The following is a 17,677-nucleotide window of genomic DNA, read 5'->3' on the forward strand; positions in this document are numbered from 1 at the left end:
AGGTTAACAACTCTGTGAAAAAGTTTCCCCTCATCTCAGTCCTAAATAGCTTATCCCTTATCCTCAGACTATGTCCCCTGGTTCTGGACTTCCCCAACATTGGGAACATTCTTCCTGCATCTAACCTGTCCAGTCCCATCAGAATTTTATATGCTTCTATGAGATCCCCTCTCATCCTTCGAAACTCCAGTGAATAAAGGCCCAGTCGATCCAGTCTCTCCTCATATGTCAGTCCAGCCATCCCGGGAATCAGTCTGGTGAACCTCCGCTGCATTCCCTCAATAGCAAGAACATCCTTCCTCAGATTAGCAGACCAAAACTGAAAACAATATTCCAGGTGAGGCCTCACCAAGGCCTTGTACAACTGCAGTAAGACCTACCTGCTCATATTCTCAAAATACCGAGCTATAAAGACCAACATACCATTTGCCTTCTTCACCGCCTGCTGTACCTGTATGCCAACTTTCAATGACTGATGCACCATGACACCCAGGTCTCATTGCACCTCCCCTTTTCCTAATCGACCACCAGTCAGATAATAATCTGCCTTCATGTTTTTGCCCCCAAAGTGGATAACCTCACATTTATCCACATTAAACTGCATCTGCCATGCATTTGGCCATTCACCTAACCTGTCCAAGTCACCCTCAAGCCTCTTAGCGTTCTCCTCACAGCTCACACCGCCACCCAGTTTAGTGTCATCTGCAAATTTGGAGATATTACACTCAATTCCTTCATCCAAATCATTAATGTATATTGTAAATAGCTGGGGTATTTGTCTGCTGTATGGCTCAGAGACATGGACCATCTACAGTAGACACCTCAAATCACTGGAGAAATATCACCAACGATGCCTCTGCAAGATCCTACAAATCCCCTGGGAGGACAGGTGCACCAACATTAGCGTCCTCGACCAGGCCAACATCCCCAGCATTGAAGCACTGACCACACTTGATCAGCTCCACTGGGCAGGCCACACTGCCCGCATGCCAGGCATGACACTCCTAAAGCAAGCACTCTACTCGGAACTCCTTCATGGCAAACGAGCCAAAGGTGGACAGAGGAAACGTTACAAGGACACCCTCAAAGCCTCCCTGATAAAGTCCAACATCCCCACCGACACCTGGGAGTCCCTGGCCAAAGACTACCCTAAGTTGAGGAAGTGCATCCAGGAAGGCACTGAACGCCTCGAGTCTCATTGCCAAGAGGATGCAGAAATCAAGCGCAGGCAGCGGAAAGAATGTGCAGCAAACATGTCCCACCCTCCCTTACCCTCAACGACTGTCTGTCCACCTGTGGCAGGGACTGTGGCTCTCATATTGGACTATTCAGCCACCTAAGGACTCAGTCGTCCTTGATTCCGAGGGACTACCTATGATGATGATTAGCATGGATAGAGAATTGGCTAACTAACAGAAAACAGAGTGTCGGGATAAATGGTTCATTCTCGGGTTGGCAATCAGTAACTGGTGGGGTGCTGCAGGGATCAGTGCTGGGACCCCAACTATTTACAATCTATATTAATGACTTGGAAGAAGGGACCGAGTGTAACGTAGCCAAGCTTACTGACGATACAAAGATGGGAGGAAAAGCAATGTGCGAGGAGGACACAAAAAACCTGCAAAAGGACATAGACAGGCTAAGTGAGTGGGCAAAAATGTGGCAGATGGAGTATAATGTTGGAAAGTGTGAGGTTATGCACTTTGGCAGAAAAAAAATCAAAGAGCAAGTTATTATTTAAATGGAAAAAAATTGCAGTGCTGCAGTCCAGTGGTACCTGGGGGTACTTGTGCATGAAACACAAAAGGTTAGTATGCAGGTACAGCAAGTGATCAGGAAAGCCAATGGAATCTTGGCCTTTATTGCAAAGGGGATGGAGAATAAAAGCAGGGAAGTCTTGCTACAGTTATACAGGGTATTGGTGAGGCCACACTTGGAATACTGCGTGCAGTTTTGGTTTCCATATTTACGAAAGGATATACTTGCTTTGGAGGCAGTTCAGAGAAGGTTCACTCGGTTGATTCCAGAGACGAGGGGGTTGACTTATGAGGAAAGGTTGAGTAGGTTGGGCCTCTTCTCATTGGAATTCAGAAGAATGAGAGGTGATCTTATCGAAACGTATAATATTATCAGGGGGCTTGACAAGGTGGATGCAGAGAGAATGTTTCCACCGATAGGGGAGACTAGAACTAGGGGGCATAATCTTAGAATAAGGGGCCGCCCATTTAAAACTGAGATGAGGAGTAATTTCTTCTCGGTGAGTTGTAAATCTGTGGAATTCGCTGCCTCAGAGAGCTGTGGAAGACGGGACATTGAATAAATTTAAGACAGAAATAGACAGTTTCTTAACTGATAAGGGAATAAAGGGTTATATGGAGCGCAGGGAATTGACCCGAGTCCATGATCGGATCAGCCATGATCGTGTTGGGTGGCGGAGCAGGCTCGAGGGGCAGTATGGCCTGCTGCTGCTCCAGTTTCTTATATTCGTTTGTGCTTGTGTTCTACACTCACTAATTAGACACTTTCAGGGCAGGTACAGCACGGGTTAGATAGAGAAAATCTCCCTCTATACCTTCCCATCAATCACTCCCAGGGCAGGTACAGCACAGTTTAGATAGAGAAAATCTCACTCTATATCTTCCCATCAATCACTCCCAGGGCAGGTACAGCATCATTTAGATACAGAGTAAAGCTCCTAGATACACCATAAAGCTCCCTCTACCCTGGTCCGTCAAACACGCTCACAGCTGGTACAGCATGGGTTAGATACAGAGTAAAGCTCCCTCTACACTGTACCATCCAAAAACTCCCAGGGATGGGACAGCTCGTGTTAAATACAAAACAAAGATCCCTCTACATTGTCCTAGCAAGCATCCCCAGGGCAGGTACAGCAAGGGTTAGATATCGAGGAAAGCTCTCTCTACACTGTCCCATCAAACATTCCCATGTTGATACAGCAAGAGCCAGATACACAATAAAGCTCCCTCTACACTGTCGCATCATACACTCCCAGGGCAGGTACAGCAAGGGTAAGATACAGAGTAAAGCTCCATCTGCACTGTTCCTTCAGGGGAGGAGGGGGAGGGGAACCAGTGAGTGTAGACCTGAACCCAGACAGAATTGGTGGTGAAAACTGGGAGTGGAGGAGAAACAGTCTAGAAATGTGTGTTGATTTGGATTTCAGCACAGCAGGAGGGACAATGAGTGGGACAGGGATTTACAGGTTTGGAAGAGCAAGAGAGGAAAGAATGTTCCATGGAAACTAGATGTGTCTATTCTGAATTTCTGTCTTGTACTGACAGTGATGAGTTTTGTTATCTCCTTTTACAGCGTATTAGAAGGGGAGATTTTCAGACAGGAAACACAAACCAAACATCATGTCAAGATTTGACGAAGTCAATCGATTCATCAGGACCTGAATATCATCGGCCTCTGAAAGTGGAAGGAGAAATGTTTGCCTGTTCTGTCTGTGGGAAAAGATATCAAACATCAGTGTGACTGGAAAGGCACCGAGACACACACACCCTAGTGAGAGTGTTCCAGTGCACTGCCTGTGGAAAGTGCTTTATCCAGTTACACAGCCTGAAAAATCATCACACCATTCACAACTGATTGTCCAACCATGGAGAGTCACAAGGATACCCGCACCATGGAGAAACCATGGAAATGTGGGGACTGTGGGAAGGTATTCAGAAAACCGTGAGAGCTGGAAATTCATCGATGCAGTCACACTGGGGAGAGGCCGTTCATCTGCCCCGTGTGGGGGAAGGGATTTACTGGGTCTTCCCAACTTGTAACTCACCAGAGAGTTCACACTGGGGAGAGACCGTTCACCTGCTCGGAGTATGGGAAGGGATTCACTCGGTAATCCGACCTGCTGACACACCAGCGAGTTCACAAGTGACTGCAGGGGTTGGAATCTGTTGTTATTGCTGCTGTTAATCACATCCCGACTGAACCATGTTCATTCTGACAGTTGGGGTTTGTTTCTGCTGATGTTAATAACCCTACAACTGGGCTGGACTTTAAGATTCTGGATATATTGCTGATTGTGTTCTTGGGGCTGCAGTGTCCATTTAAGAAACGCTGTATGTTATCTTTCCCCTTAATTCAGCGACTCTCAACAGAAATTTAGTTTGCAATAAAATTATGAACTTTTACTTTAATCCTAAGTTGATCTTTGGTACAAAATCTACAATGGTATGAAAGTTTGCACTGAAGAACATCTCCAATTAGAAAGAGCTGGCTGACAATTCTTGACTTGCACATTACACACAGTGGCCCCTCCATTATCCACAAGAAGGGGAATGGGAATTGGTGGGGAATCAGTCTCCCCAAATGTTGCCCCTCCCGTCTGGTGTAGCAATCTCCTCGGCACAGGAATAGAGACAAGTCCAGACCAAAACTGTGTGCAGTACTCCAGCTGTGGTCTAACCAACGCCCTGTACAGGTGTAGCAGGACTTCCCTACTTTTATACTCCATCCCCCTTGCAATAAAGGCCAGCATTCCATTTGCCTTCCTGATTGTTTGCTGACTTGCATGCTAACTTTTTGCGTTTCATGTATAAGAACGCCCAGATCTCTTTGTATTACAGCATTTTGTAATCGTCCTCATTTAAATAATAATTTTTTTAAATTTTTCCTACCAAAGGGGATAACCTGACATTTTACCACATTATAGTCCATCTGCCTGATTTTTGCCCACTCAGAGCCTATCCAAATCCCTTTGTAGATCCTTCGTGTCCTCCTCACAACTTGCTTTCCACCTATCTTTGTATCAGCAGAAAATTTGGCTGCATTACACTAAGTCCCCTCATCAAGTCATTAATATAAATTATAAATAGTTGAAGCCCCAGCACTGATCCCTGCAGCACACCACTAGTTACTGTTTGCCAACCTGAAAATGACCCATTTATCCTAACTCTCTGTTTTCTGTTAGTTAACCAATCCTCTATCCATGTTAATATATTACCCCCAACCCCGTGAGCTCTTAGTTTGTGCAGTAACCTTTTGTGTGGCACCTTATCGAATGCTTTCTGGAAATCAAAATGTAAGACATCAAAGGGTTCTCCTTTATTCACTCTGCTTGTTACATCCTCAAACAACTCCAGCAACTTTGTCAAACATGATTTCCCTTTCATAAAACCATGCTGACTCTGCTTGACTGCAATATGATTTTCTAAATGTCCTGCTACTTCTTCCTTAATGATGGGCTCCAGTATTTTCCCAATGACATGGTGGGCTAACTAGTGTATAGTTTCCTGCTTTCTGTCTTCATCTCTTGAATAGGAATGTAACATTTGCGGTTTTCCAGTCCGCTGGGACTTCTCCAGAATTCAGGGAATTTTGGTAGATTACAACCAATGCATCCACTATCTCTGCAGCCACTTCTTTTAAGACCCTAGGATGCGTGCCATCAGGTCCAGAGGACTTGTCCACCTTTAGTCCCATTTGTTTGCTGAGTACTTTATCTCGAGTGATAGTGACTGTTTTAAGTCCCCCCTTCCCCCACCACCACAGCAATAGCTCCTTGATTATCAACTGTTGGGATGTTTTTAGTGTCCTCCAACATGAAGAGCAATACAAAATATTTGTTCAAAATCTCTGCCATTTCTATGTTTCCCAATATTAATTCTCCAGTCTCATCCTCGAAAGGACCAATGTTTACTTTAGCTACTCGGTTCCTTTTTATATACCTGCAGAAACTCTTACTGATATTTCTTGCTAGTTTGCTCTCAGCTGCTATCTTCTCTGTCATCATTTTTTTAGTCGTCCTTTGCTGGTTTCGAACAATTTCACAATCCTCTGGCCTTCCACTGTCCTTCAAAACATTGTATGCTTTTTTTCAATTTGATGCCATCCTTTACTTCCTTAGTTAGCCAGGGATGGTCCAGCCTTCTCTAAGCATCTTTGTTTCTCACGAATAAATCTTTGCTGAGAGTTATGAAATATCTCCTTAAATGTTTGCCACTGCATTTCTACAGTCTTACCGTTTAACATACTTTCCCAGTCCACGTGGTGTCAGTGACGCTGGTGTGCCGACAGGGTGGATGAGCGAATGAATCCCTTCCCACACTCTTAGCAGAACGACCTCTCCCCGGTGTGACTGTAGTGATGAGTTTCCAACAGGGATGGGTAATTGAACCCCTTCCCACCGTCCCCACATTTCCACGGTTTCTGCATGGTGCGAGGTGTCCGTGTGTCTCTCCAGGTTGGACGATCAGTTGAAGCCTGGTCCCCACAGAACATGTGTACGGTTTCTCCCCAATGTGAATGACACGATGTTTTTTCAGGCTGTGTAACTGGTTAAAGCTCTTTCCACAGTCAGTGCACTGGAATAATCTCACTCGGGTGAGTGTGTCTCGGTGCTTTTCCAGTCACACTGATATTTGAAATATTTTCCCACAGGCAGAACAGGCAAACATTTCTTCTTCCACTTGCAAAAGGTCGATGATATTCAGGTCCTGATGAATCGAGTGACGATGTGATGTTTGGTTTGAATTTCCCGTCTGCAAATCCTCCCCTTCTAATACCCTGTAAAAGAGTTCACAAAAGTCATCACTGTAAGTCCAGGGCAGAAAATCAAAACAGACAATTCCAGCTTCCATGGAATATTCTTTCCTCTCTTGTTCCCACAAACATGTGATCCAATCAAATTAAAAGGCGGCAAAATAAGCAACAAAAGCAAAGGGCACTTTCCCAACTAAACCAGAATGTTGTTCCCAGTGTGTATGAGACACTCCATACCCTGGGGTGCCACCGGTCACCAAGGCATCAAGGAACCAGTGCACACCGCATGTTCCCTCTCCAGGGCCATCCGGGCACCGACAAGACAAAAGACCACAAGAATTAAGCGCAAGAATAAGCCATACGGTCCCTCAGGCCTGTTCCACCATTCACTATGATCATGGCTGAACTTCAGCCTCAGCTCCACTTTCCTGCCTGATCTCCATATCCCTTGATTCCCCCAGAGTCCAACAATCTATCTATCTCAGTCTTGAATATACTAACACCCACAGGCCTTTGGGGTGGAGAATTCCAAAGATTTACAAACCTCTGAGTGAAGAAATTCCTCCTCATCTCAGTCTTATATGGCCGACCCCCTTATTCTGAGACTGTGGGCCCTATTTCTAGACTCTCCAGCCGAGGGGAACAACCTCTCAGCATCTACCCTGTCAGTCCCCCTCAGAATTTTACATGTTTCAATGAGATCCCCTCTTATTCTTCTAAACTCCGGAAGAGTATAGGCGCATACTGCTCAATCCCTCCTCATAGGACAATCCCCCCCATCCCGGGAATCAATCTGGTGAACCTTCATTGCACTCTCTCTAAGGCAAGTATATCCTTCCTCAGATAAGGAGACCAAAACTGTACACAGTACTGCAGGTGTGGTCTCACCAAGGCCTTGTACAATTGTAGCAAGACTTCCTTACTCTTGTACCCCTAGCAATAAAGGCCCACATGCCTTCCTGATTGCTTGCCGTACCTGCAGGCCAGCGCTCTGTGTTTCCTGTACGAGGACACCTAAATCTCTCTGAACATTAACATTTATTAGTTTTTCACCATTTAAAAAATATTCTGTTTTTCTATTCTTCCTACCAAAGTGAATAACCTCACATTTCCCCACATTATACTCCTCCATCTGCCACCTTATTGCCCACTTTCTTGACCTGTCCATGATCCCTTTGCAGGCTCTTTGCGTCCTCCTCACAGCGTACTTTCCCACCTGGCTTTGTATCGTCAGCAAACTTGGATACATTGTACTTGATCCCTTCATGCAAGTCTTTAATACAGATTGTAATTAGCTGAGGCCAAAGCAAAGCTAAGACCAAAGCTGACCGATCCTTGCAGTACCCCACTAGTTACAGCCCGCCAACCGGAACATGTCCCGTGTATCCCGACTCTCTGTCCGTTAACCAATCCTCTATCCGTGCTAATATATTACCCCCAACTCCGTGAGCTCTCAATTAGCATTTTATGTGGCACATCAAATGCGTTTTAGAAATCCTGCAACATTACAGCCACTGGTTCCCCTTCATCCACCCTGCTGCTGACATCCTCAAAAAGCTTAATAAATGCATTAAAGACGATTTCCCTCCCACAAGACCATGTTGAGAGCAGACTGAGAGCCTGATTTTCTCAGTGCCCTGTTACACTTGTGTAGTAATGGATTGCAGCATTTCCCCCAAGGACTGATGTCAGACTAACTGGCCCCGAATTGCCCGTTTTCTCTCTCCCTCCTTCCCTGACCGTGGAGGAGAGGCAGGCAGCCAGAGTGAGCCAGCCCCTGGGCCTGTCACCGCGGGGGGGACAAAGCCGGGCTCAGCCTGTGGGCTGTGATTGGGGCCTGAGGCCTACAGCGGGTGTGGGTGAAGCTCCCCGGCCCACCCGCGGGTCCACACCCTCCGCCGCCCCCACAATCTCCTCCCGCCTCCCCGAAGGGTCTGACCCACTCGAGCTCGGGGCAAACGCCGGAGCCGCAGGTTGTTGTTGGTGGCCTGAGGCCTACCCCAGGTGTTTAGAAAGCCTCCCCGCCGGTTCCGGGGCTCCCCTGCGCCGCCGCCGCTTCGTCCTCCTCCCCGCTCCGGAACCTTCTCTCCGCCTCCGGCCGTTGGGCGGCGCGCGCACTCGAGCGACACGTGACCCGGGCCCACGGCCTGATTGACGGGAGCTCCCGACCAATGGGGAGTGAGACCGCGGGAACAGTGGGCGGGCGGCCGAGGGTGACGCGCGCTGGAACGTGTTGACGTCATGAAGAGTACAGACGTCATGATACAATGCAACTTGGTTCTCCTGAGTGAGGGAGGCTGGGGGTCAAGGTTGATTTGATTCTGTGCTGACCCTTGACCTCCCTTGCTCCCAAGTGCAGGAGAGGTTGCACATTCCAGCTTCTCACTGTGGGGGTTGTCAGCGGATCCCATCCAGGGCTGCAGTTGGGGAGACTGCAGTTAACCTCAGTGCCCTGGGCTCCTGCTACTGATCACTGTCCACTCACCCCAGCAGCAAAGGCCAAGTCTGCAAAGGGGGCGTTGTTTTGGACTGTGATGCCCCCAAGGTTGAATAGGCTGCCAACAATCACTGCATACCCTCACACATTGGCCCTTTGGACGGGCACCAGAAGGCAACCAGTGACTGTGGAACTCCTCACTGTAGAGGAATAGGAGGATATGTTGATCGGGTGGGAGGAGGGTCGTGTGGAGTTTAAACGCCGACATGGACCAGTTGGGCCGAATGGCCTGTTTCTGTGCAGTGTTCCATGAAATACCATGAGAGGTCAAATCAAGGGAATCAGCAAAAACAAAAACTTGTATTTATATAATGCCTTTAATGTATAAAACGTCCAAAGGATTTTCACAGAGTATTATAAGACAAAAACTTGACACCAAGCCACATAAACAGATATCAGGACAGGTGACCAAAAGCTTGGTCAAAGACATAGGTTTTCAGGAGCAGATTAAAGGAGGAATGAGAGGCGGAGAGGTTTTAGAGATTGGGGTCAAGGCAACAGAAGGTTGAGCGATTACCATCAGGGATGCTCAAAAAGGCAGAATTAGAGGAGAGCAGATATCTCAGCGGTTGTGGGGCTGGGGGAGATTACAGAGATAGGGAGGGGCGAGGCCATGGAGCGATCTGAAAACAAGCATGAACATTTTGAAATCGAGGCGTTGCTTAACCAGGAAGAATGTAGGTCAACGATGTTTCCCCAGCATTCTATGCACAGCATTCCCTCGTTCACCTGGACCTTGCTGGCTGCGATATTTCATCCTGCGACCTCACTTCCACTTGCTTCTGCAAGAAAAAAACAAAACAAAAAATAGCACCGCTCTGTGAGAGGTCTTCCCTCCACAGCTCAAACTTAGATTATATGGATTACATTTCCATTCCCGAATGCTTGAGCAGCAACTCCTATCTATTTAGATAGTCAATTTTATTTTCACACAAACCTATGTCCAGCCTTTGTGATTGAACAATACAAAAGGTATCTGCAATGTGTTTGCTGCAAGTTCTTTATCTTCCCTCTTGAGCAATCTGTCGTGGAAGATAACACATAATTCCAAATCATTCATTCCAGGCATTTTTTTCAAAAAGTCTTACATTCAATTTTGTCACCATGCTGTGGTATTCAAGATCCATTACTGCAGATAAGAAGTTGAACATAACTGGAGTTCTTCTTTTTGTTCCAGCAAAGATCAAGGTCGTTTACACCTTGAAGTTATTTCCAAATTAAAGGACCCTCTCGGTAACGTTGCACCATCTGCACCATCATCATCATCATCATTATCATCATAGACAGTCCCTCGAAATGAGGATGACTTGCTTCTATGCAAAAAGAGATGAGTTCACAGGTTTTTCAATGAAGGACCTAATATTCCGGATCCCAAACTACATCCTGAAGGGTGGAAGATGCCTGTGCCTGGATTTTTTTAACATGTGGTTGCACACCAGCCACCCCTACTCTCCAACTGCTTGCCCCAACCCCTCCTCCACCCCCTCACCCCAACCCCCCTCACCCCAAACCCTCCTTCACCCCCTCACCCGAACCCCCCTCATCCCAACCTCTCCTCCACCCACTCACCCCAACCCCCCTCACACTAACTCCTCCTTCACCCCCTCACCCCAACCCCCCTCATCCCAACCCCTCCTCCACCCCCTCACCCCAACCGCCCTCATCCCAACCCCTCCTTCACCCCCTCACCCCAACCCGCCTCACCCCAACCCCCCTCACTTCAACCCCCCTCACCCCAACCTCTCCTTCACCCCTCGCCCCAACCCCCCTCACCCCAACACCCCTCACTCCTACTCTGCAACCCCCCTCACCCCAAGCCCCCTCACACCAAACCCTCCTTCACCCCAACCCATATTTCACACATCCAATTTCATTTTGACCATCACTTCGACCAATGATCCACACTGGAGGTAAATATCAGGAGCTTCTGTGTGATGGTGAGGTGATCACTGGACAATAAAGCTCGGAGACCGGTGGTGGGCAGCTCATTATCCTCGGTGTGATTTAGTCCCCTTTCCCACTGAACACTGTGGACAGACATGGTCACCTTGGTAACGGAATGGTCAGTGTGACATCACTTTCTGAACAAGACCACACAAGACAATGGGTTATCAATAAATGGTAAAGGTATTAAACACTCTGCAATTACATTGGAAATAAAATGCTGGAAAATAATTGGTGAAGATAATTTATCTCTGGAATTGACTAGCAAATATTAAAAATGATGTGCTCTGTATACACAAACACTATATATATATAGAAAAAAAAATGCGATATATATATATATATATATATATATATGCTATGATATATATATATATATAGACTTTGTGTGCTCATTTCAGTTGTTCTGTGTAACCTGATGCGATCATCATTCTATGATCTTTAGCTCATCCAGCGGTGCTTGGTGGATCAGGATATAAAGAGACCGCGCGCTGTTCCTCCTCCCACTGCCTGGGGGAATGGGGCAGATATTTAAAGGGGTAGGGACTCCCCTTTCTCTGCCTCATTATAGTTAAAGGGACAGTCCAGTTTATCTTGGGGTGTCGGAGGACTTCACTAACACAGCTCCCATCAACAGTCGCTCCTTTCTGTACTGTGCAGAGATTGTAAAGCTATCTATTTCAGTGACTTGAGCCTTTCTAAAATGTCTCACTGTGTTTGATGATCCACTTGTATAATTTGGAAAGATTTCAGAATTGTGCAGTGTGATGAAGGTGTTGGTTAAAGGTGGAGTCAAATTTGTTTCAAAATATTCTGTTCTAACCCTCCCCCAACCCCCCAAATTTTAGAACACTGCAATACTGACTGGGAAGTTCCCAAGTTCGATTCATGATCTGGGTTGAGAGTTGACCTCAGCCAAGGCAGCAGTTCAGGGATTATGAGTGTCCTCAGTACCACTGGGCTAAATATGAGTAAAAATCAGCCAGTGTCTCTACTGTTCATACTGATCCAGTGAACTCAACTGGGGAAGTGTGTGGGTGTCATTTGAGGACAGGATTTGAAGCTGTGATGCCTACCACAGTGGAAATCCGCTGGCACTCATTGAGTCGACTGACGGTGAGGCACTAGAGGTTAACTACTGTCTGTAGAATTGCACACAGCCAGATTCAGCATTTTCTGGAGATAATAAATCTCAGACGATGAAAGGAATGTTGAATTTAGACAGTGAGGATGGAGGGAGAGTGTCTAGAATAAGGAATTTATAGCTTAGGAGCGACAGGAGGTGACAGAATGTTGTGTAGAATCTAGAATTGTCTGTTCTGAATTTGCATCCTGTATTTAAAGTAATAATGTTTGTAAGCACCATTTATTTGCAGGGAATTAGAAGGGGATGATCTGCAGCTGGGAAACTCAAACCAAACATTGCATCAAGATTTGACAGATTCCCGGATTGATCAGGATTACCTTCTCATCAGCCTTTGTAAAAACACCAATCACAGTGGGGAGAAACAGGACACATGTTGTGTGTGTGGATACAACTTCAACCAATCGTACAGCCTGTGAGACCCGTGCACCCACCTGACTCAACACTGTAAATGTGGGGACAGTGGGAATGGATGCTGTTGTACATGGAAAGTGATTCAGTCGCTCATCTCACCAACTGACATTTGACGAATTAGATAACAAACTTTCTCCTATGAATATAGAGCTGGTTTATTGGGCCGTAATGTGTTTACTTATTCATCTTGTTGACTCTAAATCTTTGCCAATTATTTGATGTGATTGGTTTACATGTACGTATTTTTAAAAATATGTTTTCTGAGTGGATTCAATACAAATTGAAACCAGGTTTGCAGGCGTGATGCTCCATTCACACATCGAAGGTGAGAGAGATGTGGGACACACGCTAAGTCCAGTATCTGAAGGTGATTAACAGACTGGGTTTTATGTTTAGTGATCCTGGGCGTGTTACCAACACCTTCCCTGGATACCAAGGCTAGGAGATCAACTCTGGAAGATATGGGAAACTGGGACTTGCCCCTGAGAGTAACTGAAGGTATAAGAACTGAAATAATCCAGAGTTAGAGAGGAGATACGGCACAAAATGGAGCAGTCAGTAACAGGATGTCAATTAGTCTCTTCTTATTTTGGAGTCATCAAATATCGACACACTCTGTTATTTGAAATATCAAAATATTAAACTCCAGCCCAGTTATAGGGATTATTAACATCAGCAGAAACAATCCCCAACTGACAGAATGAACATGATTCAGTTAGGATGTGATTAATAGCAGCAGTAACAGTAGAAACCAACCCCTGCAGCCACTTGTGAACTTGGTGGTGTCTCAGCAGGTTGGATGAATGAGTGAATCCCTTCCCACACTCAGAGCAGGTGAACAGCCTCTCCCCAGTGTGACTGTAATGATGCATTGCCAGCTTACAAGGTTGGGTTCAGTTCTGCACCCGCTGTGCGCAGAGTGAGAATAAACTAAATGAGCTGCTGATTTTCTCTGCTGGTCCAATAGGGTGAGCCCATGTTGGTCCAATAGGGTGAGCAAGGGCTGGCCCAATAGGGTAATGTAATGATCAGAACTGTGTGAGTACTCCAGCTGTGTCCTAACTTGTGTTTTACACAGTTCCAGCATAACCTCCAGAGGGAGATGGGAATCTGGAACTTACTGCCTGAAAGAATTGTTGGGGCAGAAACCCTCATCGCATTTACAAAAGTACTTGGATATGCACTGGAAGTGCATTAACCTACAGGGCGACGGACTAAGAGCTGGAAAGTGGGATTTGGCTGGATAGCTCTTTTTCGGCTGCACAGACATGATGGGCCTAATGGCCTCATTCTGTGTTGTAAACTGCAATGATTCCATGTCACCAATCCTCTCCTGTCTGAAAAAACCAACCCCACAGTCACTGACACCAATCCTCTCCTGTCTGATATAAACCAACCTCACAGTCACTGACACCAATCCCTTCCTGTCTGATATAAACCAACCCCACAGTCAGACACCAATCCCCTCCTGTCTGATATAATGTTGTGAAAGACAGTGGAAGGCCAGAAGATTGGGAATTTTTTAGAAATCAGCAAAGGACGACAATAAAATGATAAAGACAGAAAAGATAGCATTAGAACAAACTAGCAAGAAATATAAAAACAGGCAGTAAGAGCAGCTACAGGTATATAAAAGGGAAATGAGTAGCGAAAGTAAACGTTGGTCCCTTAGAGGATTAGACTAAAGAATTAATAACGGGAAACACGGATATGGCAGAGATTGTGAACAAATATTTTGTAATATTCTTCACGGTAGAGGACACTAAAAACATCCCATAATCAAGGAGCTATTGCGGTGGTCAGGGTGGTGTGAGGGGGGACTTAAAACAGTCACTATCACTAGAGATAAAGTACTCAGCAAACAAATGGGACTAAAGGTGGACAAATCCCCCAGACCTGATGGCATGCATCCTAAGGTCTTAAAAGAAGTGGCTGCAGAGATAGTGGATATACTGGTTGTAATCTACCAAAATTCCCTGAATTCTGGAGAGGTCCCAGCAGACTGGAAAACTGCAAATGTAACACCCCTATTCAAGTAAGGAGGGAGGCAGAGAGCAGGAAACCATAGACCAGTTAGCCTACCATCGGTCATTGGGAAAATACTGGAATCCATCATTCAGGAATTAGTAGCAGGACATTTAGAAAATCATGTTGCAGTCAAGCAGATTCAGCATGGTTTTATGAAAGGGAAATCATGGTTGATAAATTTGCTGGAGTTGCTTGGCGATGTAATGAGCAGAGTGCATAAAGGAATACCAGTTGAAGTTGTATATTTGCATTTCCAGAAAGCATTCGATAAGGTGCCACACAAAAGGTTACTGCACAAGCTAAGAGCTCACGGGGTTGGGGGTAATATATCAGAATGGATAGAGGATTGGCTAAGTAACAGAAAACAGAGAGTCGGTATAAATGGGTCATTTTCCAGATGGCAAACTGTAACTAGTGGGGTGCTGCAGGGATCAGTGCTGGGGCCTCAACTATTTACAATTTATATTAATGACTTGGATGAAGGGACCAAGTGTAACACAGTCAAATTTGCTGATGATACAAAGATAGGTGGGAAACCAAGTTGTGAGGAAGATGCAAATAATCTAGAAAGGGATATAGATAGGATAATGAGGTACCAACGATGTAGGTAAAAAATGGGATGAGATCCAACAAGCTAAATTTAGGGAGCTAGGAGTTAATTTAAAAAGTCGGACCTCAAAGGTAGTAATCTCAGGATTGTTACCAGTGCCACGTGCTAGTCAGAGTAGAAATAGCAGGATAGTTAAGATGAATGCGTTTCTTGAGGAATGGTGCAAGAAGAAGGGATTCAAATTCCTAGGACATTGGAACCAGTTCTGGGGGAGGTGGGACCATGACAACCGGTCTGCACCTGGGCAGGACCAGAACTGATGTCCTAGGGGGAGTGTTTGCGAGTGCTGTTGGGGTGGGTTTAAACTAATACAGCCGGGGGATGGGAATCTATGCAGGGAGACAGAGTAAAATGGGGGCAGAAGCAAAAGGTAGAAAGGAGATAAGGAAAAGTGGAGGGCAGAGAAATCAAAGGCAAAAATCAAAAAGGGCCACATTACAACATAATTCTAAAAGAACAAAGAGTGTTAAAAAATAAGCCTGAAGACTGTGTCTCAATGTGAGGAGCATTCATAATAAGGTGCAGATAGCTGTTAACGGATATGATGTAATTGGGATTACGGAGACATGGCTCCAGGGTGACCAAGGCTGGTAACTCAATATTCAGGAAGGTTAGACTGAAAGGAAAAGGAGGTGGGGTAGTGTTGCTGGTTAAAGAGGAGATTAACACAATAGTAAGAAGGACCTTAGCTTGGATGATGTGGAATCATCGGTCATTGGCAAAATACTGGATGTCCCGAACTACATCCTGAAGGGAGGAAGATGCCTGTGCATGGATTTTTTTAACGTGTAGTGGCCGTTGCACACCAGCCACCACACGGGCTTGACAGAGCTAGGTCTTGGTCCAGTGGCAAGGATTAACCAGGACGAATGGAGACCAGCTCTGCTGCATGGACCTAGTGCGCACACATATCAGTGTGGGCTGGCCCGTGCTGCCCCTGGGCCCCGAACTCACACCTCTCCTGGGCCCCAATCACGTCCCTCGCCGCTCCTGCTGCACTGACCCACGGTCCAATCATCAACCTGGACCTTGATGACGTCACTCTTTGTTGCCTTCACAGCTCGCGTTGCTCCCTGAAGCTGCATGCCTCCACGCTGCTCCCTGGGCCGCACGCTGCTCCTTTTATGGCCCTGATCTGCCATAACATACCTCGATCTTCCAATATAACATGGACAGGGTATCCGGTCATTTATCACATTGCTGTTTGTGGGAGCTTGCTGTGTTCAAATTGGCTGCCGCGTTTCCCACATAACAACAGTGACTACACTCCAAAAGTACTTCATTGGCTGTAAAGCATTTGAGACGTTTGGTGGACATGAAAGGCGCTATATCAATGCAAGTCTTTCTTTCTTAATACAAAAGCAAAATACTGCAGATGTTGAAATCTGAAATAATAACAAACTGTTGGAAATCTCAGCAGGTCAGGCAACATCTGAGAGGAAGCTTGCAGGAAACATAAAAACTGACTGCAAAAGCTTCTATTGATGTATGAAGAGAAAAAGATTAGTGAAAAGAAACATAAATTGCTTCCAGTCAGAATCAGGTGAATTCATAATGGGGAACAAAGAAATGGCAGGCCAATTGACCAAATACTTTGGTTCTGTCTTCACTAAGGAAGACACAAATAACCTTTCAGAAATATTAGGGGCCCGAGGGTCTAGCGAGAAGGGGGAACTGAAGGAAATCCTTATTAGTCAGGAAATTGTGTTACACAAATTTATGGGATTGAAGGCCGATAAATCCCCAGGGCCTGATAGTCTGGATCCAAGAGTACTTAAGGAAATGGCCCTAGAAATAGTGGATGCATTGGTGGTCATTTTCCATCATTCTATCGGTTCTGGATCAGTTCCTATGGATTTAAGGGTAGCGAGTGTAATACCACTTTTTTAAAAAAGGGAGAGAGAAAATAGGGAATTAGAGACCGGTTAGCCTGACATCAGTAGTGGGGAAAATGTTGGAATCAATTATTAAAGATGTAACAGCAGCACATTTGGAAAGCAGTGACAGGATTGGTCCAAGTCAGCATGGATTTATGAAAGGGAAATCATGCTTGACAAATCTTCTTGAATTTTTTGATGATGTAACTAGTAGAGTGGACAAGGGAGAACCAGTGGCTGTGGTGCATTTGGACTTTCAAAAGACTTTTGACAATGTCCCACAAAAGAGATTAGTGTGCAAAATTAAAGCACATGGTATTGGGGGTAATGTATTGACGTGGATAGAGAACTGGTTGGCAGACAGGAAGCAAAGAGTAGGCATAAATGGGTCCTTTTCAGAATGGCAGGTAGTGACTAGTGGGGTACCGCAAGGTTCAGTGCTGGGACCTCAGCTATTTACAATATACATCAATGATTTAGATGAAGGAATTGAATGTAATCTCTCCAAGTTTGCAGATGACACTAAACTGGGTGGCAGTGTGAGCTGTGAGGAGGATGCTAAGAGGCTGCAGGGTGGCTTGGACAGGTTGCATGAGTGGGCAAATGCATGGCAGATGCAGTATGATGTAGATAAATGTGAGGTTATCCACTTT

General features: G+C 45.7%; 1 protein-coding gene and 1 pseudogene across 1 annotated transcript in view; both read right to left on the bottom strand.

Annotated features, from left to right (window-relative positions):
- Positions 1-8,642, bottom strand: part of LOC139247122 (nuclear factor 7, ovary-like) — a 640,289-nt gene extending 631,647 nt beyond the window's left edge. Inside the window, exon 1 of the transcript XR_011590830.1 lies at positions 8,510-8,642. The gene's annotated coding sequence lies outside the window, so the exon portion shown is untranslated. The remainder of the gene's footprint in view (positions 1-8,509) is intronic.
- Positions 1-17,677, bottom strand: part of LOC139247112 (zinc finger protein 432-like) — a 521,915-nt pseudogene that overhangs the window by 494,438 nt on the left and 9,800 nt on the right.

This window comes from Pristiophorus japonicus, unplaced genomic scaffold (genome assembly GCF_044704955.1).
Source record: "Pristiophorus japonicus isolate sPriJap1 unplaced genomic scaffold, sPriJap1.hap1 HAP1_SCAFFOLD_258, whole genome shotgun sequence".
NCBI lineage: Eukaryota > Metazoa > Chordata > Chondrichthyes > Pristiophoridae > Pristiophorus > Pristiophorus japonicus.